The sequence below is a fragment of the Stenella coeruleoalba genome, assembly GCF_951394435.1.
Source record: "Stenella coeruleoalba genome assembly, chromosome: 4".
In the NCBI taxonomy this organism is placed as follows: Eukaryota; Metazoa; Chordata; class Mammalia; order Artiodactyla; family Delphinidae; genus Stenella; species Stenella coeruleoalba.
In genome coordinates this window covers 60,891,973-60,919,860 of record NC_137149.1, presented here as the reverse complement: position 1 = coordinate 60,919,860, position 27,888 = coordinate 60,891,973, and the positions used below count along the sequence as shown (strand labels likewise).

Below are 27,888 nucleotides of genomic sequence, written 5' to 3'. Positions count from 1 at the left end.
TTTTTAGGCACTGGGAGACACAAGTCCCATCCCTCATGTAGCTGATGTTAAAGTGTGTGACTTGTATCCTGTTCATGTAGCTTAGATTACTAGGAGAGGGTAGCTGGCAAACTTTTTAAGATAAACTTAAATAAATAATTTCTAATACTATATAATCTGCCTTTATTATGTATTTTTGATTGGAGTTTATCTTCATGCTACAGGTAAAAGACCAGTTCCCCACCTGTTGCAGCATGTAAAGACTATCTGATATTTCACAATAAAGTTAATACCAAATTCTTTCAGATCTGATAGCTTTGGTTATCTTGACTGCTAGAATAAAATAATTGCTAACGGTTATGCTTGAAACAAAACAGATTCCTCTAGTTCCAAATAATAACTAAGAGTATTCTCCATTGTTGATAGTATCTGTTTTATGTAATGTATTAAAAAAAGTGTTTTTTAAACTGGTTATAGTTTCACAAAACTACTATAATGACTAAGACATTTGTGGGTCTTTTTAGCATCATTTTTTTTTTTTCCCATAATGAATTAGCTCTTTTTGACTGGTGAAGGATTCATTTTCATGATGTCAGACCACAGGATGGAATTTTGAGTTCTGGAAACTTTAAAAGACTCATTATGTGATATATAACATTCAAATCTAATTTGAGAGAAAATGCTTGACTAGGGTCCGTTTCCTGAGCATGTTTTTGTAAATAGATGCACATATGGAATATATACGGTATTTAAAATTTTATAGCCTATGTATTTCCCTCCCCACCAAAATCCAAATATTTTAGGGTACTTAAAATAAACTCATGAATATATGATCATTACAAATAAAACCAGAAAAATTAGAAATCATTCAAGGAAAAAAAGAAAATAAATTACTATCAAAGAGATAAGATCATTCCTAAGCATTGAACTTAACATTGAGCTTCCTGGCCACCAAGGCCATGGCAGGATGAAGTCTACTGTTCTCATTTTTAGATGAAAGAAGGTAAAAAACACTTCTAATACTGAATCCTAGATGATTTTAGCATATAGATATTTATGTAAAGAGGAATAAAATAATGAACAAGTTCTCCAAAAGAGGCTTTGAAAAAGTATCAAAATTTCTTCATGGTTCTTGTATCAAATTTAGTGGAAGTATTGGAACATTATATTATGGGAAAAGAATTGACTTTAGGACAATTAAGTACTTACTTAGATATGCATATTACTGATAACCTCTGTTGAAGCAGGAATACAGGTTAAAGCAGTTGAAGAAATGAGGATTAGCTTATCTCTGTTAAATTAAAGGAGGCCAATAGACTGAGGGAGCTCTAATGCCATGGCGGCTACATAAGCCAACCCAAATCTAAGCCTGTAAATGCGTCAAGTTTATGAAATCAAAAATCTAAGGACAACCAATCACAAATAGCCAACTAAGTTTTAAACTATAGCCAATCGAATAATTTCCTTTCTTTGCTTCTGCACTTTCTTTACATAAGTCTTTCCCTGGCTCTTGTTTATGCAGTGCTCCTAACCACTTGTGATTTGACACCCCCTGACTTGAGTCAACTTTTGCCCACATAAACTCTTAAAATTTTTAATATGCCTCAGTTTATCTTTTAACATCCCCTACACTTTTATTCAAATATTATATCAGCTGTGCTTTGGACTAGAATAGATGCCTGTCCATTCAACGCTACATTGTAAACAGCAGGAGCAAATGTCTCACTACCTACTTGGATTCCTGGGACCTGGGAAAGGCTGATACCCTTCACAGGATACTCTCCAAGCGATAGCTTCATTCCAGCCAAAAGCCCAGTGAATGTGAACAAGAAGGTAGGGAGATATGAAATGGGAGTGGCTTCTCTGGGTCTTCATCCGTGTGGTCTCAGGAAAAGAGAATTTTCCCCTTCTAATTAGAGGACTCCCCATCACAGCCTGGCTTCTGTGAGGAAGGGCATGGTATATGAACTACATAAACTCTGTGTAAAAAAAAAAACCAAAACAACTTTTATCTTGAAACTCTGTAAACAAGGAAGTCTAGAATTAATACACAGGCAGCTTTTTTTTTTTTTGGTGGTGTAATAAAATTATGAACGTCAGCTTTTCTAAATTAATCATCTGTTTATTAATTTTTCCTTTTTTTCACTTTTTGGTGCTAGATCTTATTTTCTTAGGGTACTGACCTTTTTCTTTTGCACTCGTGTTACTCCACGTCCTCCAAGAAGCAAATACCAGTACCAGATTAAACATGCTAGAAATGTATTCAGGGGAACTTCCAATGAGACAAAAGGGGAGGGAGCTGGGAGAGGCTTGGTCTGACCTTGAATGAAGAAGAAAGGAAGGAAGGAAGGAAGGATGGGAGCGAGGGAGGGAGGGAGAGAAGAGAGGAGTATTGATTCTAGATGGGCCTTGCAGTTCTAAAGAAAGTTCATCATCGTCATCTGGTAGGTCTTGAGCCAAAGTCTCTACTGCGAGAGGAATTTCTGGTCTCCCAGGAGCAGACCTGCCTTAGTATTGCTGCCACACCCAGTCACTGGCTAGAGGCCAGTGGGAAGGCATGGCCCTAAGAGAATTCAGCAAAGCTTAGCAGCTGGGTCCATTAGTTAGTTATACTCTAAGTAGTCAGAGATCCAAGGGACTTTGGAGATCTCATGGCCACCAAAACGATGTACATATAATGGCCTTAATTTACCTTGAGCAGAGTTAATCATCCTACTTTCTATATTTGTTTATCTATTTAATATATAATAATAACAGTCACTTTTTGAATGTTCATCATGTGGCAGATACTATTAGAATCTTTACATGCATTATGTTATTTCACCATCACAAACACCCTGTTATTATTCCCATTTTACAGAAGATTGCCTAATGAGTTTCTTGCATGGACCGGCTGTGATGGTTTATTACATCATCTTCATTAAACTGAGAACGATGTTTCCCAGAATCCCCTCACCTATCTGATAGAGTTATGAAATCTATAGAGTTAGCCAAAAGAATAACCTGCAAGAGGTTTGAAACTTGGAAGTGATGCAGCAGACATTACTTTGAAAGTTATTCTGCAGCCAGATGAGATGATGGACAGATGAAGCTGTGATCAGTGGGTTCCAACGTGTCTTAGTTCTCTGCTCTGCCAGCTGTTCTCCTTGCAGCTTACTGGCCCTGAAGATCAACAGTGACCTCATGTATACCCCAAAACACTTGGCTGTGGACCCACAGAGTTGGTTGTCCTCCACAGAAAGAACAACTCTCCATAAAGCTCCCCATGGTATCCCCTTTTATGGTTCTAATTTAGGAATGGGATGTACTTGGCTTCTCAGACTGACTGCTTGCTAACTCCTCTGATCTTCTAAACTCTCCCTTCCAGACTTTTACTTCCCCAGCCCCTCCCACAATTGTAAAGTCTATTTCTCATAATAAATTCCTTTTCCCAGAACACATAGCGACTCTCCTCCCCTGCCTAAACAATGACTGGTAGAGTAACGGTGCAATAAACATCTATTGAAAGAATGGGCAAGTTAGGCCTAGCCTAGGGATTGAGGTCTACACAGACAGCCTTCAGAGTCCAATGTCCTGTGTTTTGGATTAAAGCAAGCATGCTCCATCTGTTTCAAATATGCAAGAAGAAAATTTGACCAGAAGTTATTGAGATTAAAGTAACTCACTTATAGTTTTCCAAGTGTTTTAACAGTATCTGCCACATGGTGAATATTTAAAAAGTTATTATTATTATTATATTTTAAGTAGATAAACATCCTACAGTGTGTGATATGTGGGGCAAAAATTTTGTCCAAAAAATTAAATAAATATGGACACCTACAAATGTACCTCGTTGGGACTGCAGATTTTTGTGTCCTAAAAAGCAGAGGATAACACTTTAGTCAAGAAAATTTAGGAGCAGGCATTATCTACCAGTTAAGCCCCTAATATTAAATAATTTCTAATGTGTCTAAAATTCCCTGCAAAATACATCTTCAAGATACTGAATGGTGCTAATTTAATATTACTTTCTCAATATATAAAATTGAATGTTGAAAAATATCTTCCAAAAATTATGGCTTTGTCATAATTTATAACTTTTTTCTGAGAGTAATTTTATGAGACACTTTATCTCTTTTATGCTTTTCAGCTTTAATTTTGAACAACAGAGAATCAAATATGGAAAAAATATGTCACCAATGGTGCTGTCACACCAACCTGGGGAAAGAAATATAGGTCCATAATTATAGTTGTACACAGTTCTTTGCTGTGCTTGCTCTGTTTGTCCATATTGGTTTTGCCATAAATGTATCCTTCCATATGCTTTTGTATGGTAGTTGTGCCAGCTGATGTTCTGTTTGGTTCAGGGGATGGGGGGATGGGGCAGGAAGAGCAGAGAGGACCTCCCTCCTCTTTCTTGCTTTTTCTCTCAGCACTGTCCGGCCGCAGTAATCTACCCGCAAAGTGACTCTTTATTCCCACCCTTTTGGCACTTCCAAAATAAGTTTCATCACATGCCTTAGAGAAACCAGCACCAGACAAGGGGGACTCCCGATCAGAGGTCTGAGCCTCCACTCTGTGAGGCCCCACCTCTAAGCTGCTACTCTGGTAACTTCTATCTTTTCCCTTCTGTTCCCAGAGCCCTTGGGGTAGTAGTTGCTTATCCTTATTAACTCTAGGTTCACCCCAGTGTTCCCTCTTTGCTCTGAAGGCCCCCAAAACCTATGTCATCATTCCCTGCATTAAATCTTCCTTGTTGAAACTCTTGATGTGAATTCTGTTTTACTCATTGGACTCTGTTACCATCACTATTACATGACTTCTAGCAAGTAAAGGGGGGCTTATATTTTCCTCCTTGCCTTTTTCTTCCCCTCAAGTATTTATGAGTGTTTCTAAAGTATGTTGTAAATGTCCTCAAGAAACATCCTATCAGCCACTCTGGGGCATCTGCAGTGTTTTTCTTCTTCCCAGTTCCATATGATGTCTACTGCTAAGGACTTGAAAGCTATGAAATTTAGGTCCTGCTGATAGGCATTGAAGGTGAGGTTCTCCCTGCAGATCCAAATATGGCAAGCCATTCTACTCATTCTGCCCCTCAATCTACTGTGCCCACCCCTTGCTCCAAAAATATCCATCATAATATAACCTCCACTCTCTAGGGCTGCTTTCTTTGATGTACATTACAAGTTACTTTTGTGTTGGGCTCTCAGTATCTTTTAGACATTTAGGGAATAGCTTCCACTTTTACAGTCCATTTCATGGGGCTGAGCTGCAAGGTAATATGTGTCACTGATAGAGGGAATTGCTTAGAATTACCCACATCCCCGCAGAGGCAAAGAGGCCCCACCCCCATGCCTGCCCAACTTCAATCAGAGTATCATCTGTTTTATCTGTTTTATTTTCCTTTCCTCTGAAGATTTCATTTGTACAAAGGAGTCTTCTGCTACAAAAAACTTTTCAAAACTGCTAGCATAGAACCTCCTGGTATGTCCAGACTTACCTAAATCCAATGGTGAAAATGCCTAAGTTTTAATCTAGGACCACCGCTACAAATGTAAAAAATATTTGCGTGGCCTGTGATTCTTAGGATTCAACATAAAAATTTCTCCCAAATTTTAGAACATGTAAAAAGAATGAATTTCTCCCTTATTTGTTGAAAAATATTGCTGTGTGTACATGATCTTCAAGAAAACTCAAGGCCTACATTCCTTGAAATTGTATTCGTGGATGCAAAGAACTTACTAGAAAAACTGTAGTAGTTACACTTACTGCTTTGTAGGCACTAAGTACAAGAACTTCCATCAATGAAAAAGATCATGAATCAGAACCCCTGCATTTCACTAAACAAGAGAAGATTAAGAAATGTGTTGAGCTTCAGAGATTTCTAAGAAAACATTATACTTTGTATTAATATGCATTAGTTCCAAGGAGTAAATGAAAATTGCATATGAAAGGGATTTGAAAGTTAAAAAGTACTAACAAAAGTAAGGTGTAGATATTTGCAATGCTCTTCTCAATAAAAGTGAATACCTGGGAAAATATTTGAAAAGGTAAAAAACAAAAGAAAGGTTAATGAAAATACAAAATTTAAAAGAAATCAGAACTCTATATAGGAGGAAGCCATATGAAAAGAGGATTTTTTAAGACTGGTTTATTTCTGTCAAAGTGATAAATTCACTATATGCTAGTGTTTATTAGTTAAAACAAGCAAAATGTGGGAAAATATTAGTCTTTAAAAACTGAGCCATTTACTTGCGATAGTTGCAGTAATTTCTCTGTGGTTCCATAGATTTCTCAGATTTTTTTTCCAAAAGAAAATGGTTCTTAATAAGCATTTCTGTAGAATTTTTGGATGTGTTGTATCCTGATGTAGTTTGGAATGGATTGCTCTAATGTAGATTTTTCTCTCACATGGTGTCCAAGTTAATCTCAAAGGTAGCTTGATGGTTTTCACATATATATTCAGTTAGGCTAAATATTCTTTATTTCTTATGATGTGACTTTTAATTGGTAAATAACACTTTACTCATACTCATATTTAGTTTTCTTATTTATGATCCATTTAATCCAGTAGGAATAAATGAGACTATTATTAGCCTTAGTGACTATTCCTTGACCCTTGTAGAAAGACATGTATTATTTGGGGATTTTCTGCCTGAGTTCAATGTTGACCCTTTATGCTTTATCACAATCTATATCTTAACAGCACCATAGAGACATGGTGAGTATTTTTGATCTCTTGATTGATAGGACAATAAGTTTCAACGACTTTATAATACTTTTGAAGAAGTTGGACATATCTTCCATCATGATAACAGAAAGGTCAACTCTCTCCCATCCTTGTGAACAAAGAAGTTTTATTTGACTCAGACTCCACACCATTCCAGTCAACTGACCCTGTTATTCAATTTCTAGCAGAAAAGATTGCCTAATATTAACTATCCTAAAGCCAAAACAAAATTTTTGAAGGATCTCTAATTAACTAGCTGTAGCTAATGACTCTATGGCAAAAAGTGCTAGTTTTCCCCAAAATAGGCATTCTCCCCTATTCTTTTAATAATAGCAACTGGAATTTTAGGTGATCACATGGATGCCCAGAATAAAGATTTCATTTCTCATCCTCCCTTGGAGCTAAGTATAAATATTTAATTAAGCTCTAGTCCAGAGGATATGAGTAAAGTAATGGGCAACTTCTAGGTCTGGCCTATAAAACAGTATAGTAAAGTAATGGGCAACTTCTAGGTCTGGCCTATAAAACATTGTACATTTTCTTCTTCTTCCCTTCCCACTAGCTGGGATGTGGATCTGATGGTGAGTGCTACAGCAGCCATGTTCAGCCATGAGATATATGCCACGTGTTAATAAAGATGGAAAGTGCTTTATCCAGTTCTGAACTACTTTTATGTGAACTAAGAGAGGAATAAGCTTCAATCTCATTTAGGTAACTGTTATTTTGGCCTTTGTTACCATATTCAAACAAGTATCCTAACTCGCAAAACCCCAAGTACATAAAAATCTTATACTAGGCTATTGAATAGAGTGTCTAGTTCTAGCTCAACTATCTATTACCAATATGAATTTGAGCAAATGACTGAAAGTCTCTTATCCTCAGGTTCCCTTCACTTCTATAAAATGTAGGTTGCTATGAGGATTAATATAGTTAATCCATGTAAGCCTTCAAAAATATTAGTATATTAGAGCAGTACGTCAACCCATTAAGTTATATATAAGTATTTTTGGCAAATAACTATTTCAAGAGTTTCTTTGGAAGTTACATCACTAGTTAAACTAAATTAGTTATATGTCATAAGGGCACGTCAGTGAGATCTTTCGAAGCTCATATGGGTATTTGTTACCATCCACAAGTTTCCTAGGTTAAATTTTTCTATGGTATAGTACTTAGTGATCTTTATTACTTTTTGGTTGTCAGTTGGATGGGATTCTAGAATTGATTTTTAAGTAAAAACCCTAACTTTATCCATAGGAACATCTTATTTCATTTCCATTAAAAGGTAGGTAGACCTTATATTGAAGCCTGTGTCCTGGAGGCTCTATAATTTTCATTCAAGTTTGTCAACCCTCTTTCCAGCTTGAATTCTATGGACCTGGAACAGATGTCTAGAATGTATGCATGCTAGTGACATTTTAAAGATTATTTCTTTAAACCATGCCCACCAAAAAATTCTCAATAGTTTTGCTACAAGAAATAATAGTCAGTAATCTTTGAGCATACCTATCAGATACAGGGCTCTCGGTGTTCCCTAATTACACTGGATTAGCTTTTCTAAAAGTTCTGAATGTGGGTCCAAAACTAAAGGTGTTACACAAAAGTATGTTTTCCTGATCAAATAAATTTAGGAAATGCTAAGTTAAACACGGTTAAGCAGGTTTCTTTTCTGCAGGAGTCCCGTGAAGACTTTAATATGATAACGTGTGTCATAAGTCTCTAGAAGAGAGCATTGATTGAAACATTTTCCAAACTTACTTGGTAAAGTAGCTCTTGTTTTCATAAAGCATTATATAGACCTTGTATGAAACCCTAGTCTGGAAATGTTAATTCTGTGATTGACTTAAGCAGGGCCTTGGAGAGCTAAATGGGTTCTCTGTTGGCATAACCATCCCATCAGATTAAATCGTTAGTCAAATGCTTTCTTGCCCCTATACCTTCCTCCTTTAACCGCTTTAGACACTATGCATTAAAATAATGACTATTTCTAGGGCCTGTCCTCAGGCCCGACTTAAGCTTTCTCTTTCTCTGCTGAATCTTGCCACTGAGGTCCCTCTAGGCCTAATAGCCAAGAACCTTAATTTTTTTCAGGGCTTATCCACTTGCTCTGAATTCATCATGTTACTAATGTGGCTTGTGGATGACCTGCCTGGTAATTTTATTGACTGAACCCATTTTTTTCCTCACAAGTTATCATGAGTATTCAGATTCTCTTCAATGTTCAAAGTTGCCACAAGGAACCTGAAAACTAGGATTTGAAATGCATGCATCCTAGATATTATAACTAAATAAACTACAAATTTCATTAACAGAAGAAATTTGAATCAGGACATTGATGGCTGTATTATTGATACAATATGCAAGAAGATGTGTGAGGGAGTGGGTGGACTACTTTGAAGACTTGGGTTGTTATTGTTTTGTATTGTTTCATGGGATGATTACAGTCTTGTACAGGCCTGTACCCAAGACACACCTCGCTCAGTGAAAGATTTCCATCAATAACACAGAGATGAAAGCTGCTGTTAAGGTCTGTTATCTGGGCAAACCTTTGGCTAAAGATGCATGAATAGTCTAGTTCCAGTCACTACTTAATAATAATCTAGGCCCAAGGGGAGGTGGCCCGATGTAGTAATTACAGTGAGCTAGGCCTATACATCTGACAGTGATACTAAGCTTGCACTTCAGCTGTAACTTTTTCAAAGTATGTGACTTTGAGTAAGTTACTTAAACTCTTAAACCCCTAAGTACCTCATCTATAAAATGAGGCTAATAGTGGAATCTGATTCATAGAGTTGGTGTGAGGATTGAGAGGGTTTTTATACTGAGCTTGCCTGTGGGTTGATAAATATGACCCCAATATTAATACATATAGGTAATATTTAATAAATATGACCACCCACACATGCTCACATGCACGCACTCCTGCAAAAATGCAAGACCCCAGCCTTGTTGATGTAGTAGCATGTTCCTTTTGTCATTGTTCTACCAAATGATATAATTGGCCATAGGCTCTTATCCACTATTCTTGTCATGTTAATTGTAGTACATAATGTAGTTTCAGTTTCAGCTTTGAAGAAGGTAGAACAACAGTCCACACATCTGCAGTAAATGTCAGCTATCTATGAACCTTGCTGAAGGCTGTGGAATGTCTGAGAGAAGTTTGAGGTGGATACTCAGTCCCCAAAAGGGACTGAGGAGAGGGTGTCAAAAGCCGTTGGCTGAGAGGAAGAACTTCCAACATCTCAGGAGCAGCAGGTGGAGTCCAGACTCCAGCAGTGGTTGAGGGGCAAGGAGTGAAGTGGGGACAGAGTTGGCAAGAGCTAGGAGAGAGAGAAAGCCAGAAAATTACAGCTGCACCTATCATTTAAGAGATAACCTTTCCTCTCCATCTCCTTTTCCCATTGATGTGAACCTTGAGGGGTCTGATGCAGCAGCTAGTGAAGTAAGGGAAAAAAGTCTACCCTTCCGATCCTATCCACCACCCCAAGGAAGGCTTCCAAACCTGAAGCAAACTTGTGGGAAAGGGAGTGTTGACCGAGGACAGTACTTTTTTTTTCTGCAGTACGCGGGCCTCTCACTGTTGTGGCCTCTCCCGTTGCGGAGCACAGGCTCCAGACGCGCAGGCTCAGCGGCCATGGCTCACGGGCCCAGCCGCTCCGCGGCATGTGGGATCTTCCCGGACCGGGGCACGAACCCGTGTCCCCTACATCGGCAGGCGGACTCTCAACCACTGCACCACCAGGGAAGCCTGACAGTACGTTTTATATTGAATGAATAATACTGGAATTAGTCTGTTATGTTAGATATCTGAGACTGGACTTTTTTATTACATACACTAGACTGTTCTTGTCATAGACACAGTTAATAAAATCTAAGGATTTTCATATTTCATTCAGGGGCAGTAGAAGAGTAAGTCCAAAAGCACAGTTTGAAAGGGACAATGGAAGAAAGACTAAAGTTCTTTGTATTTAGTGTTCCCTGTTGAATTCAGCTGGTTCGATAAAATATTTACCTATCTGAGGATTGTATAAATGTTTTTTTTTTAATTTAAAAGTGCACTCTGCACTTATGAAGCTAATCTAATGAATTAACTTGGTGTCTTTTTTTTTTTATATTACTTTAGTAAAAAATTGTCCCTACCCAGGGCAAAAAATTGTCCCTACCCAAGGCAAGTGACTGCATCCAGTGCTGTTTTATTTTCTTGTTTTTCTGAAGATGAATAAAAAACCAAGAAACCTTCCTTTTATAGTGTCCTAGTAACTGTAATGAAAAAGCCAAGCATTCGTGGCTGAATGAATGCATGAGCAGTAGTTCCTTTACAAGTGAAAGAAAGCAAAGTTTATTCAAGCATGACTGCCACAGTCTCCTTTATAGGCTTGCAAAATGTACTGGGTAGACACAATGTATTCTGATTGCTAAACCAGGCTGAAGTTGCAGTAGTGTGTGTATGAGTGTTTCCACAGGAAAAAATATAAAACCATTACACAGGATGCTACAGAAACCATGTGGAGTGAAGGAAATGCAAACCTGAGAGTTGTGTCTTTGAAGGTCTGTGCACCTGCTGTGGCGCATAAGTGAGATGGTATGTCATATTTCACACATAGAAAATGATCAAATGGCAGATAGATATCTTTTCTAAAAATGTGTTTTAAAGAAACTGAGAACACTACCTTTTCAGACAGATAAACAGGATATATGGAACTTTGTTTTCTAAAGTAAGAACAACAGACGTGGATGGCACGGAAGTTTTAGTAAGCAATGTACAAACTGCACATGAGGTCAATGGTGAAAGAACTTTTAACTCACGAGTCCATGTCTGGCACTGTTAGAGACAGAGAGAGTAAAGTGGTTAGCAGCTTCATTCTCAAATCTACCAAAACTTTTTTTTATGAAGGGCTGGGACATTTTTAACCTCTGTTCCCCTTTAGCCAATCTATTTTTAATTACCTGGTTTGGGGGAAATTATTAAATTTGTTTATATAACACAAAAGAGGCACCTCATAGTTAAAAACTTAATTTTTCCCTAACATTGGGATTCTACTGTAGAAACAAGAAGGATGAATCGACTTGATTGTCCATTTTATTGTCCCTAAACACAGAGATATCAAATAACAAGTATCAAATATTTTTTGTAAATCCCTCAGAAAGCTGTGACTCAGACATATCTATTATTTGTAAGTTGCAGTCTGCAAATAGACATATACCCTTGAAATATCTACAGATTAGACTGTGTACTTCTTTTGGATAGGTGGAATAGAAGAGTGATTAAAGGGATGGTCCCTGTTAGAAGTCTGTTTTACTGAAAAGACTCTTTTTTCACTTTGGCTTTTCTTACGAAGCATTGTTTTCACCTCTTCAGGAGACTTGGCTCTTCACGTCATCCCTCTACCATGGTTCTGAACAAGGCAGTTCTCTAAACATGGGGAGGCTGCATTAGGAAAAAAAAAAAAAAAGCATGGTCCCTGGAATCATGCGAATGTGCTAGCTATCATATAATACATTTGCAACTTAAGCTCTCTGCATCTCAGTTTATACAGCTGATGTAAGAGCATAATAATAATACATTCCATCAAGGGGTTATTTTGAAGATTACGTAAGATAAGGAAATGATTACATTCTCTCCTGCTTCAATCCCTTTGATGCCTTCCAGTCAACCTTCTGATAAAATCCCCAAATCTGGACGTGGCCTATACCATTGTACATAATGTACCTGCCTGTTCCTTCAACTTCATCTTGTCCTTTCTTCACTGTCTAGTTGAAAGACCCTCTTTCAGTTCCTCAAAAATTCCTGATTTTGGCTAACTCTGAGGTTTCACAAATGTTCTTCTTTGCCTAGAACACACCTCTGTCCTCCCACTCACATGCACAGCACACAAGCTCACTCCCACTCAGCCTGTACTTCTCAGTTTAAACATCGCTTGTAAAGAAGAATCTTCTGATTTACCATACAAAACCATTCCTTCCCCTTATTATTGTCTTGCATAGAATCTCATTCGTTCCTAAAACAACAAATGTTGGGGTACTTTGTTTGAAATGAATGGAAAGATAGACAGAAATCAGGCAGAGAAGGAATCAAACATTACTCTTCTTAGCTTTTGACAACATGCCAGGCTCTGGAAGCTATGGATACATTCAAACCTCCCACAGGTTTTACAGCTTGGAAGAGCAACACAGAATTCTGGCTCCCTGTGAGAAAGAGGGAATGAAAGAGCAGGGCTCATGTGGCCATTTCCCCCTTCCAAAAACACCAAATAAATAAGTCACTACACGATCGCAGGGCAGGGTGTGTATGTGGGTGGAGGTAGGGAACTAAGAGGGTTAGAAACTCACTACACAAGAAGGAAAGCCTGGGAATAGGGGAAAGCAGTGCCTGCCTTCTCAGTTAAAATGTATTAATTTGAACCATAGGCAATGACCATTTCTGAAGTTAAATACAGACAAATATCAGCAAATTCATATGGTTTAAAGAAAATCATACATGTATAGATTGTATACACATGTAAATATATAAATACAGTATATAAATTCATAGATATACTAGTAAGATATGTAATATATATACCTATGTATATGTATACTACACATGTAGTGTACTGTACTATAAGTTATATATATATGTATACATACATTATACTATATATATTTGTATGATCTTTGGGTAATATCTGCCTCTGTTATCATACTGTAACCTCCAAAAAGATAGTGAAGTAGGTCTACTTTATCTCTGCATCTCTGTGACTCATCACATCTTATAATAAATACAAAAATTTGTTGAATGAATAATAGTTGCAAAGTGTTTAACATGTTATTTGACTTATTTTAAGAGCTCAGTAGATGCTAGCTATTCTGATGATCACACCGGTTAGTGCTTTTGCTGATAAAACATTATTGATGTGTAGGTTATTGACTTTTGATCTGGGTTCTGTATTTCTAAGACTTCCACTTCAGAAATCCATAAGTTTGCCTCCGAGGGTCGCTCATATAGCTGGTCTTTCACTGGTCAGGATTTCAGGCAATATCCCATAGTCGCATCTTCTACAGCGCCTAAGTTTTAAGCAAGCAGAACTAGGGTGAGGAGAGACTATAATAAATTACAGAGTGTATTCGTGTCCAAAAACGGCAGTCAGTTTTCCAATCTGTTCACACTTGCTTTGTGGGAATGTGAATTCAGTGTTATCAGACATTCTGATTTTTCAAAAGAAGCTGAAAATCCATATTTTAATGTAAAATCTTCTAAATCTGAGAAACTAATTAAAAATTGCTAAACTCTGTGTAGTCAGAAAGATACTCAGACTTCATGCTGCCCGTGGGCAGCTAGTTTGTGACCTCTTCTTTTATGGTAGTTGTCCTTGTGGTGAGGTTTTATCAATCCTTTTCTTGTTTTTCATTTACCTTTTACATGAATATTAGTCCGTGCTTTTCAAATTGGTCTTGTAACAGTTTAATTTCATTATTTTATAAGGGATCTATTTCTAGCTGTTGCTTGTGTACTTCTACCTCTCTACTTTGCTTCTCTGAATCCCTCCCCACTTCTTTTTTCCTTGATGTCAGAAGAACTCTCAAGGTTTATTATCTTATTTATATTATTTATTTATTTTAAGGGCAGCATTTTTAGCCAAAGGAAAAAAAATGAAACGATATAGTATTTTCAAGCTATAGCAGAAAGAAATGGAATTTTGTGATATATTTAGTAACTCAATTTTAGAAATACTTGAGAAAGATTGACACAACAAAGTGAAAGCAATGATGTTATACTCAGCTGATGTATTTCATGTGCAAATCCACTGAGTGATAGTTAGGATTTCTGGACATCTCTTTTTTTTTTTTTTTTTTTTTTGCTGTACGCGGGCCTCTCACTGTTGCAGCCTCTCCCGTTGCAGAGCACAGGCTCCGGACACGCAGGCTCAGCGACCATGGCTCACAGGCCCAGCCGCTCCGCGGCATGTAGGATCTTCCCAGACCGGGGCACAAACCCGTGTCCCCTGCATCGGCAGGCGGACTCTCAACCACCGCGCCACCAGGGAAGCCCTGAACTTCTCTTAACACTGAGTTTTCCTTAAGAAACTTTTTTCCGTATAAAAATAAAATTAGATTTTTATGTTAGCAGAGGTAGAAACTACTGGGTGTCCACAACTCTGAAATGCAGTCTACTTTTGGATACATGATTATTTTCTATACTATGAGAAAAAAAATTCACTATTAAACTATGATATAACACTATTCGTTTAGAATTTTTATTATGTATACATATGAAAATGCTCTTTGAGAATTATTTAGACATAGATTTTTATCAAATCTTACACAGCCCTGTTTCTTTGCCTTTCTGCAAAGAAATCTAGTATAATCTTTTTGAAGACATTTCAAATGACAGACTCAACATGTGTAGCACTGTCAGTGCGAGTAACTTCAATGAAGTGTTGACAACATAAACATCTATGATCAAGTACATGAACATGTAGGCAATGACAACTATGCTATGACGGCTGCCTGGTCAACAGCAATTCATTTTAAGATGAATTTCCATTTCAGAAGTAGTAAAGTGTTAAAATATGTGTATCTGTATCAGTGAAATACTCTAATCCCTAGAGCCTAAATGAGTTCCTGAAATATTAGTTTCATAGGAAAATTTGTGTTCACTTTTTTCTTGATATTATTAGTGGTTTCTGAAAAACTTATATTTTAAAATAAATTATTTCCACAATACCATCAACTTTTAGTCAATAATTGAATTGATTGAATATTTTACACTGCTCTTTTGTCTACCTTACAATAAGCTATTCCCTTGTGGTGAGAAAGAGTTAAGAAAAAACTTTCAAAGCAACTCTTAAAACTTGTAACAAAGTACTGAAAAGAGTCAACCTAATGAATATATAGCATTTCAGTTTAATAAAGCAAACATTTATCTAAGGCCTTATGGTAAGTACTTCAGAGAATTCAAATATAAGATTCCAGGTATCCATAATGCAAGGCAGACTGACAACAATACTCTATTAGAGGTAATAGTACTTCAGTTATACAAATATTTAGTAATAAGAAAAATGTCTCAATATCCATAATGCAAAGCCCACTGACAAAGTGCTCCAATAGCAGTAAAAAGAAAGGGTAATGGGAAAATCCAAGAGAGAGTGTTGTATGTGCCTGAATATACTGTACATCATTTTCCCCCCAAAATTAGGCATCAGAAAAAAGGTCCTTATGGTCAAAACTTTAAAAGTCTTCTCTGAGGCAACATAGCAGAATGCTTAAGGCATAGGCTTTGAATCTACATTAACTGAGTTCAAATCCTTTCTTCCTTATTTACTACTTGTGAGTTCTTTGATGGAATAATCTTTCTATGTCTTGGTTTCCTCACTGGCTAAAAAAAGAGATAATGATAGTATCTACCTGTCAGCCCTGTTGAGAGAATTGAGTTCATAAAGTGTAACAATGCCCGGAACATAGAACCTGTGTATCATAGGATCTCTACCTGCCTGTAATTATTGTACATCAATCTGAACTGCAAACTACAGAACCGTGGGAGTGGGGAGTGTAGCCTAAAACATCCTCAATCAATCCTAGTTTAGGATACATACAGAAGCCATCTGATGAATTTGGTTAAAAGGAGGTGAAGATATTTAAAACTGATTAAGCAATTATTTATGGTGTATGACCTCACAATTTTAAGTGTACCATGTTACTGCAAGCATCCTTTTAAAAACCAGTAAAAAAATTGGTGAATCGTTAGTGTACATATTTGGGATGAATGAGAAAAAAACAACTTCTTAATATAAAGCAAGCAGGAACTTGTGGTTTGTAATAAAATTCCTAATGACAGAATCGTAAAAGGTTTCAGCAAATTAGGTACCTTCAAAAATTTAGACAAGTGAAAATAATATACTCTGAAAACAAAACAAAACACCTGTGATTCAAAGTGAGGCTCCAATGAAGTCATTGATGTCAAAGTTGCAAGTTAAAATTTGAATAAAATTATTTTATAAAATATGCATGGAAAAGGCAGTATTTACACATTGATATATAATTTTACTTTTATGAATAGTTTATCTAAAATGATGAATTAAATATTATAAGTAGACATATGCCTATTTTATCTACATTCCTAAAATTTTATGTTTGGCAAAAGTAATATTGTATTTTCCTTTATAGAAAAATAGAGGGATTACTTTAAATTCTGTTCTGTAATAATTCTGGGTGTCAGAGATTTGGAAAGGCTTGAGAGGGAGGTGGGATTTGAACCTAGTTTTGAAGAATAATTGGACAAAAGAGAATAGAATTAGATGTATTGAGAGACTACTATTTTCTAGGTGCCTTAGATATGTAATCACATTAAATTCTCACAGGTATTATTATCCCCAGTTTACAGATGGGGAACTTGAGGCTCAGATAAGTTGAATTTGCTCAAAATGTCACAACCTACTGATCAGGCTTCGTTTTGAGCACAGACCTTTGCAATTCCAGCACTGTGTGCTTTCCCTAATAGGCAATCCAGTGCAGAGGATGGTTCCTGGAGAAGACTGGGTTGGAATTCTCTCTGTTTTATGGAATATTTGGTATAAATCATGCAACATCTTTTTCCTAAGTTTCTCCTGGTGGGGATAATAACTCTATCTTTTCAAGGAGCTGCTGAGATTATTAAATGAGCTTTTACAAGTAGATTGCTGGGAATAGCAACTGGCACATAAATGCTCTATGGGTGTTCACCTTGATGATGTAAGGAGAAAGGGAAGGAGAAAAAGGACGGAGAGGGGGAGGAGAGGATGGTTTTCACTCTCTCAAATTGCCTCTTTCAGAAGCAGAGTGCATTCTAAGTAGGAGAGATGGGCAGAGCAAAGACATAATTTGACAAGGACAGAGGTATCCGTGCTCTCTCACTAAAAATGGAGGAAATAAGGGTTGGAGTGGGTCATTTTTGAATAAATCCAGAAATAAAAATATATGTTCCAAATACATATTTGGAATAAATAAATAGGTGGAAATTAACTGGGACTATATACTCCAGTGGCCTTGGCAGTAAACAGATTTCCACACATCAATTCTTATAAAGATATTTTTCCTGCCTCCTTTTCTGCCTGAATGCCTCACTCTGAGGGCTGCTAAATAAATAATGTATAGCCTATGAATACAGCCTAGATGTGTTCAATTTATCCACTATTTACTACTTAATCTCTTTAAGTCTCAATTAAGCCTATGTTTATAAAACTGGAAAAAGAATTCCAACTCATGGAGTTGTTGTACAACATATACAACATATATCTTAGGTGTTTGGCTAGAACTTGGTATGATTAGTGCCTCAGACGTCTTTTATTTTCCTTCATATATGAAGGTTCTTAAGATCAGCATACTTCTTATAACCAATGTATACTTTCAATGAGGGAGCATTGTTTTTCTTTCACTTCCCAGAGCTATTATTAAATCATTGGTGTGCCTTACAGTGCTTAACTTTATTTCCCCTCAGAGAAGACTGTAAATCTAGGGGTCGTATTGTATTTGCTAACCACTGTATTTTCAAACTATTAAAAAGTAAATGTTCAATAGAATTTTCAAACAATAAATGACAGAATAATAATCAAGGAACTAAGATATTGCTGCAAAGAGGCACAAATTCTCAGTTATTTTATAAAATCTACCAAGAGAAGTAACTTGAGGACTCAGTATTCAAGTAACGATGCTTGACGTTCTGAGACATACCATAACTGATGTAAGAATTTTTGTTTATTTATAACCCACCTTGTTCAGAAAAGGATTTAAGATGGCTTACAAAGATAAAAATAAATGACAAGTATGTGAGAACTCTGAGGGAGAGGAAAAAAATAAAAAAACCACAACGACTATGGACTTAACATAAAGTCAAGAAAGAGCCACAAAAATAAAATTCTACAGGAATTAAAAAAAAAGACAATTCTCAAGGTTTGGAAAATGTCAAGAAAACTTTCCCGGTGGAACTAGGGCTTGCTATAAAGTATGTAGTTTAAAAGAAACTGGAGATTTGGTGTCTCTGGAGCATGCTTGCCACAGCTGTCTCAGAGTCTCCCCAGGGGCAGGAGGGTGCTTTTTGATGGGCAGGTGTTTTGGTGAAGATGAGGCCTCCCTAGGGCCTGGGCTCCTGGGAAGCCTCTCACACTTCAGACTTCACCAGTTATTTCATTTTCATAATAAGCTCAGAGCTTTCCCTAATTGCTTTACTTCCATCAACAGGTCTAGGGGAAAGATAAGGACATTTCATCTTTTCAGGGAGACAGTTTCAGGCACAGCCTGTAAAAAGATGTTAACTAAAAAATAAGGAGCTGGCCCTTGAACTCACCAGCAGACAAGTGGATTTTATGGACACTTAGGTATTCTGGGGCGCACAAGGGTTTTTCTTTTTGGATTCCTGTATTTTCTTGCTGTCTTATTTTTACTTCCAAGGGCAGAGTGTCAAGGTCCAAGTCCAAGGGGAAATGTCTTTCCCGGATCTAACAATCTCAGGTGCCAGAAGGACTAGGGCAGGGTTATCCCTTCCCTCGGAGGTGGGGGCGGGGGGGGGGGAGCGTGGAGACAAGAAAAGGGAATTTAAAAAATCAATGAGGAGGCTGTGTTAGTTCAGATCTAAATGGAAAATCACCTCCACCGCTTAAAGCTGTGTCTGCTTGGGCAAGTTGTTATGCCCCGCAGACTCCTCAATTAGAAAACGGGAATATTAATCCCCTCCTCACAGAGACGTGAAGGAGGATCCGATAAAATGCATTCAGCCTAATCAGCACGGGCCTTGGTAAATAGATTCCCGGGCCCATCGAATGTAACTTTACGCAGAAGCAGCCTGGGAAAATTAGCGCCCTAGATGAGTCTTAAATTTGGGAAACGCTGAGGCAACCTGGAAAGTACTTAGTAGAGTAATACGAATAACCTGTGGTGGTGAGGTTCCGCCCACTTGACAACCCACCCATCAGTGCGTACCGACCAACCAACTGGCCGGCTGTCCGGAGCCAGGGTAGGGTCACGGGCATCTCCGTCCCAGGAGGGTCATGACCTCGCCGCTTTGGGCTTCGGGACGCGTCCTCGCAGCTTGTCCAACCCCGCCGGGAGCCCCGGGGGCGAGGTGCGCCAGGTGGCGAGGGTGCCAGGCGCGGCCAAGTCGCGGCGGACTGAGTCAGCCACCCAACTATGCTGTGGAACCCGGGAGGCCGGCTCGGCTGCCCGGATCGCTGAGCCCCGCTGCCCCCACGCCAGGCGCCTCTCCCCGCCCCCGCTGGCCGGGAGGAAGCGGCCGAGGCGCGGCGCCGAAGCACCTGGGCAGGGCGCGGGCGGCGGGCGCGGCGCTTCCGGAGCTGCGCGCAGGTCCGCGCTCCCCGCCTCCAGGTGCGGCGGTCGCGGCGTGCCGGCCGGAGTGACAGCGCCGCCCGCGCGGCCGCCTCCTGGAAGCAGACGCCGTGCGGGCAGCTGGCGGGGACAGGGAAGGAGGAGGCCCCGCGCCTGGGGCAGACGGGTGAGGACCTATCGAACCGGCCGGGAGAGACGCCGGCGCTTCGTCGCGCCTCCCAGGTCCGCTGCCCGCGCGCAGGGCGAGTCCCGAGGGCCGCAGTGAGCTGGTCGGCGGGGCCGCGACCGGCGCGGGAGGACCGTCTCGGGCTGAGCCGGGGCTTTCCGGCACCTTTCCGGGTAAATTTCCAGAGCGCCAAGTGTTCGGCTCCGGTTTCTGCCCCTTGGATTTCGCTCCCGCATGTGGGCGTCTAAAAGGAAACCAGAAGTGGGTAAGTGACACAAAAACTCCGCTTACTAATGGGAGTTGACTCGGGAGGGTGACAATCCGGTTAGACAACTAGACCCCTTCCTCGAAAAGGAGCTGCCCTTTCTTGAGTTTCAGGTACCAGGTTATTTTCTCGGTAGAGATAATGAGTTTGCTCGGATCTCCGTGCTCCCCCGCACCCTGCTTGTTCTACATTTTGAGACGGCAGGCCTGTTAATTAACTTTAATTACAATAATTTGTCCTCCACTTGCCTGAACCCAACCTTATACTCGACAGCTGTCGACAGTGAGTTTACCAGATTGATCTCGTTTACTTTTGGAGACAGAGTCTCCTGGGAGAATGGTTGCCTATCTCATTAAGTAAAGTAAATTCATCCTCGCTTGTTTTCTTAAACGTTTCCTTCACCTCCTTGCGGCGATCTGGAGCAATTTTGATTTGGGGGAAGGCTTTGTGAAATGATATTGTGAACTATAATCTTTGATAATTACAGGCAAGTTAGAAGCTAGTTTGTGTGGAATAGTGACATTTTAGGCTGTCGCAGGTTTGTATGGTGACAGCAACTTTTTTTTTTTTTTTTTTTTGCAAGCTTGTCCTTGAAGTAGGCTGCTCAGTGGAATATACCCTTTTGGTTAAAAAAAAAGAAGCGTACTGAAAAGTAAGCTATTTTTAAAAGTACATTTAATCGGATGTCACTGTGATTACCAATAACAATATCGTACTTATAAGCTCAGTATTGATTTCCCCCCGCACTTAAGCACTCTACACCCAGACGAGTTTATGGAACATTGCCCATAAATAATTGGAAGATGAAGTTATGGCTGTTTTAAAAAGGAAGCTAACTTTTTTAAGGGGGGGAAAAAAAAAGAAAAATATTTTTGAACTCTTAGTTGTGACTTTTATGCCCATACAAGAGAAATATTGAGGGGAAAATCCTAATGACATTCCACTGTTCAACTATGTTTAAAAAAGAAAGAAAAAAGTAAAATGGGTCATGGAACTAGGCTAGAGGCTAAAGTGGAAATATCTCCCTGGTTCCTTTTCAAACAGATATTTAACACATACGCACTTAAGGTGGGCCTTAACACCAAGAGTGTTTTACATAGACTTGATTTGTCAGTACTAAAAGATTTATTTAAATTAAAATGTACCTAGAGGGGAAGTCAAATGACTTGTTAAAACTTATTTATCTGGTCATGTGTGTGTTTGTATTTTTTCCTTCCTCTGTAAGCCTGTCAGATTTTATATGGATTGCCCCTGAAAGGAGAAACGGATGGTACATTAAAACACACACACACACACACACACACACACACACACACACATATATACATATATGAATTTTTCCTATGTCTCATGTGTATTAAATTTTTTTTTGAATGAAAGATCCTTTGAATTCTATAGTGCTTCACAGTTTTCAGAAGATTCGCACACATGATTTCATATAATCCCATAACAGCCCTTTTTTTCCCCCACCTACTCCTGTATTACGCCTTCCCCTGTTCCTCTCCCCACTGGTAACCACTAGTTTGTTCTCTATATTATCTGTGAATCTGCTTCTAAAAACAAATTCTTAATCATCTAGCATCACTACAAATTTCTAGCAGTGTTTGGCTCATAGATATTCAGTGAGTACTTTTCAATTCAACTACTTACTGTGATCAAGTATAGGAGTAAGATTATAATGAATTGCAGTTTTCTTGGAAACTCTTACATTAGCACCATAAGACTGAAGTTTTAAAAACTCGCTTAGGACTCTGGGTTGTAAACTTCATGATAGTTGAGAAGTTATTTCTTTTTGCTTTGTTTCTTTCTATCCCACCTCCTTGCAACTTTGAGAAAGTTTGGTGCAAGATGCTATAAAAATGCTACTTATAAATGACAACCATTGCTTTTAACAAGTGGTTCTTTTAATGTTTTCTTTTAACAAGTGTTTTGGTTTTTTTTCCCCTTGTTTGTTGGCTCATTCATTGAATCCAATTTTTGGACTTTCTAAACTGAGGGATTTTGGGAATTTTCTGTAAAATATTAGTTAGGTAAAGAACATCTTATTAATGTTGGAAATAGTTCTTATCTTTGACCAAAGGTGATTTTTTTTTATAAATTTATTTTATTTATTTATTGTTTTTAGCTGCATTGGGTCTTTGTTGCTGCGCATGGGCTTTTCTCTGATTGTGGAGAGAGGGGGCTACTCTTCGTTGCGGTGCACGGGCTTCTCATTGCGGTGGCTTCTCCTGTTGTGGAGCACGGGCTCTAGGCACGTGGGCTTCAGTAGTTGTGGCACGTGGGCTCAGTAGTTGTGGCTCGCGGGCTCTAGAGCGCGGGCTCAGTAGTTGTGGCACACAGGCTTAGTTGCTCCGCGGCATGTGGGATCTTCCCAGACCAGGGCTCGAACACGTGTCCCCTGCATTGGCAGGCAGACTCCCAACCACTGCGCCATGAGGGAAGCCCTGACCAAAGGTGATTGATGAGAGACTAGAGGCTATGAGATGTCTTCTCAATCTTTTCTGTGAAGTCCTGGACCACTGTAGTTTATCATTTTAGGTTTTTTAAAGTATTGGCTAGATTAAATACATATTATAGCTAAACCTTTTGCTCACTATTTCCTTAATTGAAATAGTGGTCAATGGTATTCTCTTTGCATGATCCTTTCTAATTAGAAATTTGACCTGTGAAATTTTTACAGTTTTGACTCAGAACAAACTTACTTCCTTACCCATGTTATAGAGGGAACAAAGGAGCTCGGACATGGACTGGAGTAATCATTTTGAACAGCTTCAGGGGTAAAAACTACTAGTGAAGAGGTGGGGAGAATTATTTTTCTGTGTTATACTATTTGTGTACCTGGTGGATGAGTAGGTGAGGGAATACTTAGGAAGGAACAAAGAAGATAAAAGTAGGATGCAAAAAAAGTAGGATGCAAAAAAAAAGGACTTTTGGTTACATTACATAGCTTTAGGAAGAGGAGAGAATGGTTTAATTAGTTTGGAGTTGGAAAGATGATCAGGGAAAGGTAGAAGAGAAGTGTGGTCTCCATGCTGATTATCAGGTGATGGGCTCCTGGGGGTGGTTGTGGTGAAAGTAGTTGCCAAGACACTTGCACGGTATCTTGATGAAGTTCACAATATTTAAGCCCATCCATGGCCACTTCCAGCTTCCTTTTCTGTCATCACCTTTCATTACCTGTTGAACCCTAGGTCCTTCCCAGCTATTCTCGTCTCCTTGATTGCCTGAAGACAGCTCCCTCACAGCCCCCTTTGTGTCATTCCTTCTACTTGAGATACTGCTGTCTTCACCTGCTACGTTTCTTCCCATACATCGTGAAATTCCCCTCCATAGCTCCTTCACTGACCACTCCATCCTCAGAGTTCTGAATTGCTGCATATTTCACTTATATTCATGGAGTTGATTTGAGATTTTTGGAGTTCCTTGGCATTCTTGAAAGATGGTGGTGCTACTTCTGTATGTAATTAAACATAAAACAATACTTAAAATATAAACCATGTGTAAGTCAAGGTCACAAAACTTGAGTTTGCTCATCATTATTCTTTAAGTGCTTTTATTCAGTACATTCGAGTCTTTCAATTTTGGTGTTCCTCCTTTACTGGCACTTACTGACTAGTAAAGAACTGATCATATGCATGCCATTTTCCCTTGCTTACAGCCATGTCTAACCTATCCCTTTAGATTTTAAACTCTTGGAGAGAATACATTGCATTTTCACTTTCTTTATAGGACTTAGCACTGTTCTCAAATGAGATAATAGGTAGTATCTTGAACTGCAGATATTTCCCCCTGTTATCTTTGAGAGAGTAGTTAGTGTTCCTTAAATATTTATTGAATGAATAAATGTAAATAAATGAGTCAATAAGGTGAGAGACATTTGCTGAGATACCCTCTACCTAAGAAAAAGAGACTTTGATAATTACAGAACCAATAGGAATAAGCCCTCAAATTTAGTTGGAAAAGAGGTCAGGGTACTATTTATAAATGCTAAGAGAGGAAACCATGCACAGTAGGCTATTTTGAAACATCTGGTTGTTAGTCAAAAAAATGTGACTCAAATTCAGAGCAATAGTGGAGTGTACATTTGTACTAAAATTATAAAATTGATATATATAAAAGTGCATATATCATAAGTATACATTTTATAATCTTTTTATTGAAGTATAATATCATGCTAGTTTTTATCTCAGCCAATTAAATGTTAAAGCTGTGCTCAGTGTAGCATGAAATAGAACAGAATCCTGAAGAATATGTATGTACCGTGCTCATATCAAGAATTCTAAAGGGTCCGATTTTCCTTTCAGCTGTCAGGAAACAGATGTGGCTAAACTGTAGAGGGGGTAGGAGGGGGCTGGCACCAGGCAGAGGCAGCTGCCCAGGTTTTAGGGTCACTCAGGTAGGAGTCCTCTACAGTGGTGCCGGTTTTGGCTTATTATGACTTTTCATTATCCCCACTCCTGCTCTTGTAGGAACTCAGGAAGATTCTTGACCAAGAATTAATGGGCCCACATTAAAGGTCTCTGAATTAGAATTGAAAGTAAGTCTCAAGCATTAGGCTATTAAAATCTGGAAGGACAGTTTGAAAGAGAAAAGACTTACTGAAGCTGAGAAGATTTTCAAGCGACGTAACTAGTAGGATGTTACTGAAAACACCTAAACCCAGGTACTACTTATGCTAGTAATAACTTCTCAGAATAAGGAAAGGAATGATCACTACTGGCCTTCACTGGATGTGGAAATGGATATTAAGTTCTAGATTTTGAAAGAGTTGTCTTTCAGATTGCCCAGAAAAAAGTGATCCGAAAGTGACTTAGTCTTTTCTCCCTGATCCAAACTGCAGAATGCTTCTGCCTGGAGCCCAGCTATTTTCAGCTCAAACCTCAGTTATTCTTCATCTAGCAGCCAATAATTCCATGCTTATTGCTTGCCAGGCACTAAGACCTTTATGCATATTTACTCATTTCATCCTCAAAACAGTCCTGTGGGGTAGGCATTATTGCTTACAGATCACTGCTTCCAGATGACAACAGTGACAACAGTGCGACTCAGAAAAATAAAGGAACTTTCCGAAGTTTATGCAGGCGTCACATGGCAGAGCTGGGATCACTGGTCATCACTGTGCTTGTCCCAAGTCAAAAGTCTTCAGGTAAAATCATCATTCTCGCTACTATAACCACATCTATATTTTACTAAATTAATAAAACTATGTTTACTGCTGTGTGAAGTGCTTTGTGGGTTTATTAGGAGAATAATTTACAGTGCTAATTGAAAGGAATGCAGTTTTATTAGGCCGGCAGAAGAATGCCAGTCACACCATGTATGACCAAGTGCACTATTGTATACAGTGGATGAATTAATAATCAGCCAACATTTTTTGCACACTTACAATTCATGTCAGGTACTGTTCTATATATGTTATATATTTTACTTTAATTCTAACAGAAATCCTATCAGACATGTCGTCTTCATTTTATAGACAAGGAAACTGAGCTTCAGGGAAGTTAAATAACTCCAGGGACACAGTAAACAACTGGGAAAGACAGGGTTGGAATTGCAGGCAGCCTGACTCTCACTCTTTGTGCTTTGTGTACTATGGCCTGAATATTGCAAAGAATTAACTGTAAGTGACTTGTAGGCTTCCATATTTACCCACTTACATGGACACATATACTCACAGCTGCAAAGGTATAGACAACTTGAGTTTGCAAGGCATGGTATATTTCGGCAGCATTTCCCTAGTGACTCTAAGTCCTTATGTATAACTAGACAGTCCAATGAGAGGGAAAATATGACCTCCTTGATACTCCTCTACTATTAAATCAATTGCATAGCTTTTAGGAGGCATCACCGTTAACAGCACAGATTGTGGAGTCCGACTCTTAGAATTCTGGAATCTATCTGCTGTTTATCTTCTGTGTGGCTTTGGGCATGGGTCTTTCAAGGCAGCTGTGAGGATTGAATGAGATCCTATACAGATGGTTTGTAAACACTCCACATATATTGGCTATTACTATTAACAATGTAAGTCTGAGGGAGAATGAAAGCGATGGTTGTGTTTTGATGAATGGGAAAGAGAATGCGTAAGGTAGAGAACATGGGGCAGTGAAGGTCAGAGCCTGTGGATGACTACAGTTCAGAGAGAAGGCCAGGTTGAGGGAACTGGGTTTCCTGTAAGGGGTTAAATGGGGGTAGTGTTGCCACAGGCTAAGGTAGGTGACTGATGGTAGGGGAGAGGCATACTAAATGACCAAGTTTACAGCTTTTGAGGTGAAAGTACTCAGACTAGAACAATAGGATTCTTGACCTCTGACCTTTTGTAATCTGCTCTGTACTGTAGGATGGAGTAATACAACAACAAGTGTGCTTTCTCAAAACCACTTCCTCTTCTGCATGGTTGTAGGCAACAAGGTGGAACGATTTGTCTTTATGCATATGTGGAGTTAACATCTTGGTGTTAAACAGTGAGTTTGCTTGATATGCAAATACAGCGATCCCTATTTCTCGTGACTATATTCTGTACAGAAACAAAGGTGGAATTCTGTAAGACCTGTAGCCAGAACTAACTAGCTCAGTGTATTATTTATATGCAGCGCCCTAAGTTTTTAAGAGATTAGCTATTTCTCCACATTAGTAACTTGAAGTCAGGGACACTTCTTTTAATCATCTATAGTGTTAGGAATCCTTTAGGGATAGCTGATTAGCTGTAAAGATTTGGACAAGTAAAAATTGTACCTGAGGTTTCTACCTTGGGTATCATTGTAGGATGTCCTAAGTCATCTTTCTTATCTACTGATGCCACTCAGTCCTTATGACCAGCAAAAGAAATTTCTTACACATTTCTTGATTTCTCCCTAGGAGATAGTTCCACTCAATTGGGGACCACCGTTCTGGAATACAATAAACTTCCCTTGTTTTTAGAATGTGTAAGACTTGTATTGATGACACTGAAAAGTTTTGCTACTCATGTGGCAGCCTTAATTTCTTTTATTTGGTACACATCTTCTAAGGTTCCTTTCAGTCCTGGGATTCTATGATTGTTAAGCCATTATTTTGACATATTTGCAGGCTTCTAAATACTGTAAGATTATGTTTATGATATTAAAATGGTGTGCCATTTAAAAAAATGGATTAAACTTATGAGTGAATTCAGTTGTACTATGCTACTTTTTACCTCCCATAAGATATTAAAATCAGGCAAAGGTGATTCCAAAAGTTGTCAGCACTGAATACTTAATGACTTTATGGTTTACTGGAGTGACCCAGGGTTTTCAGTTATTTTCTTTCCTAGTTCAACTAGGGAGTATGACAAAGTTATACTGGTAATGGGTGGGGGGATGGGTGGTGGGGAGTGGTTTACTGTGGCGGTTTTTCATACTTGAGGCATTTGGAGGGGGAGGGCTATCCCAACCCATAATTTTTTTTTTTTAATTGAAGTATAATGGATTTACAATATTAGTTTCAGTTGTACAATATAGTGAT

General features: G+C 38.6%; 1 protein-coding gene across 3 annotated transcripts in view; it reads left to right on the top strand.

Moving 5' to 3' along the window:
- The first annotated feature begins 20,271 nt into the window (after positions 1-20,271).
- Positions 20,272-27,888, top strand: part of ARAP2 (ArfGAP with RhoGAP domain, ankyrin repeat and PH domain 2) — a 197,954-nt gene continuing 190,337 nt past the window's right edge. For 2 of the 3 annotated variants that reach the window (XM_079920687.1, XM_079920685.1), the window contains exon 1: positions 20,272-20,409. The gene's annotated coding sequence lies outside the window, so the exon portion shown is untranslated. Of the gene's footprint in view, positions 20,410-25,429; positions 25,556-27,888 lie in introns of all 3 variants that reach the window. The other variant, XM_079920686.1, reaches the window with a different exon arrangement.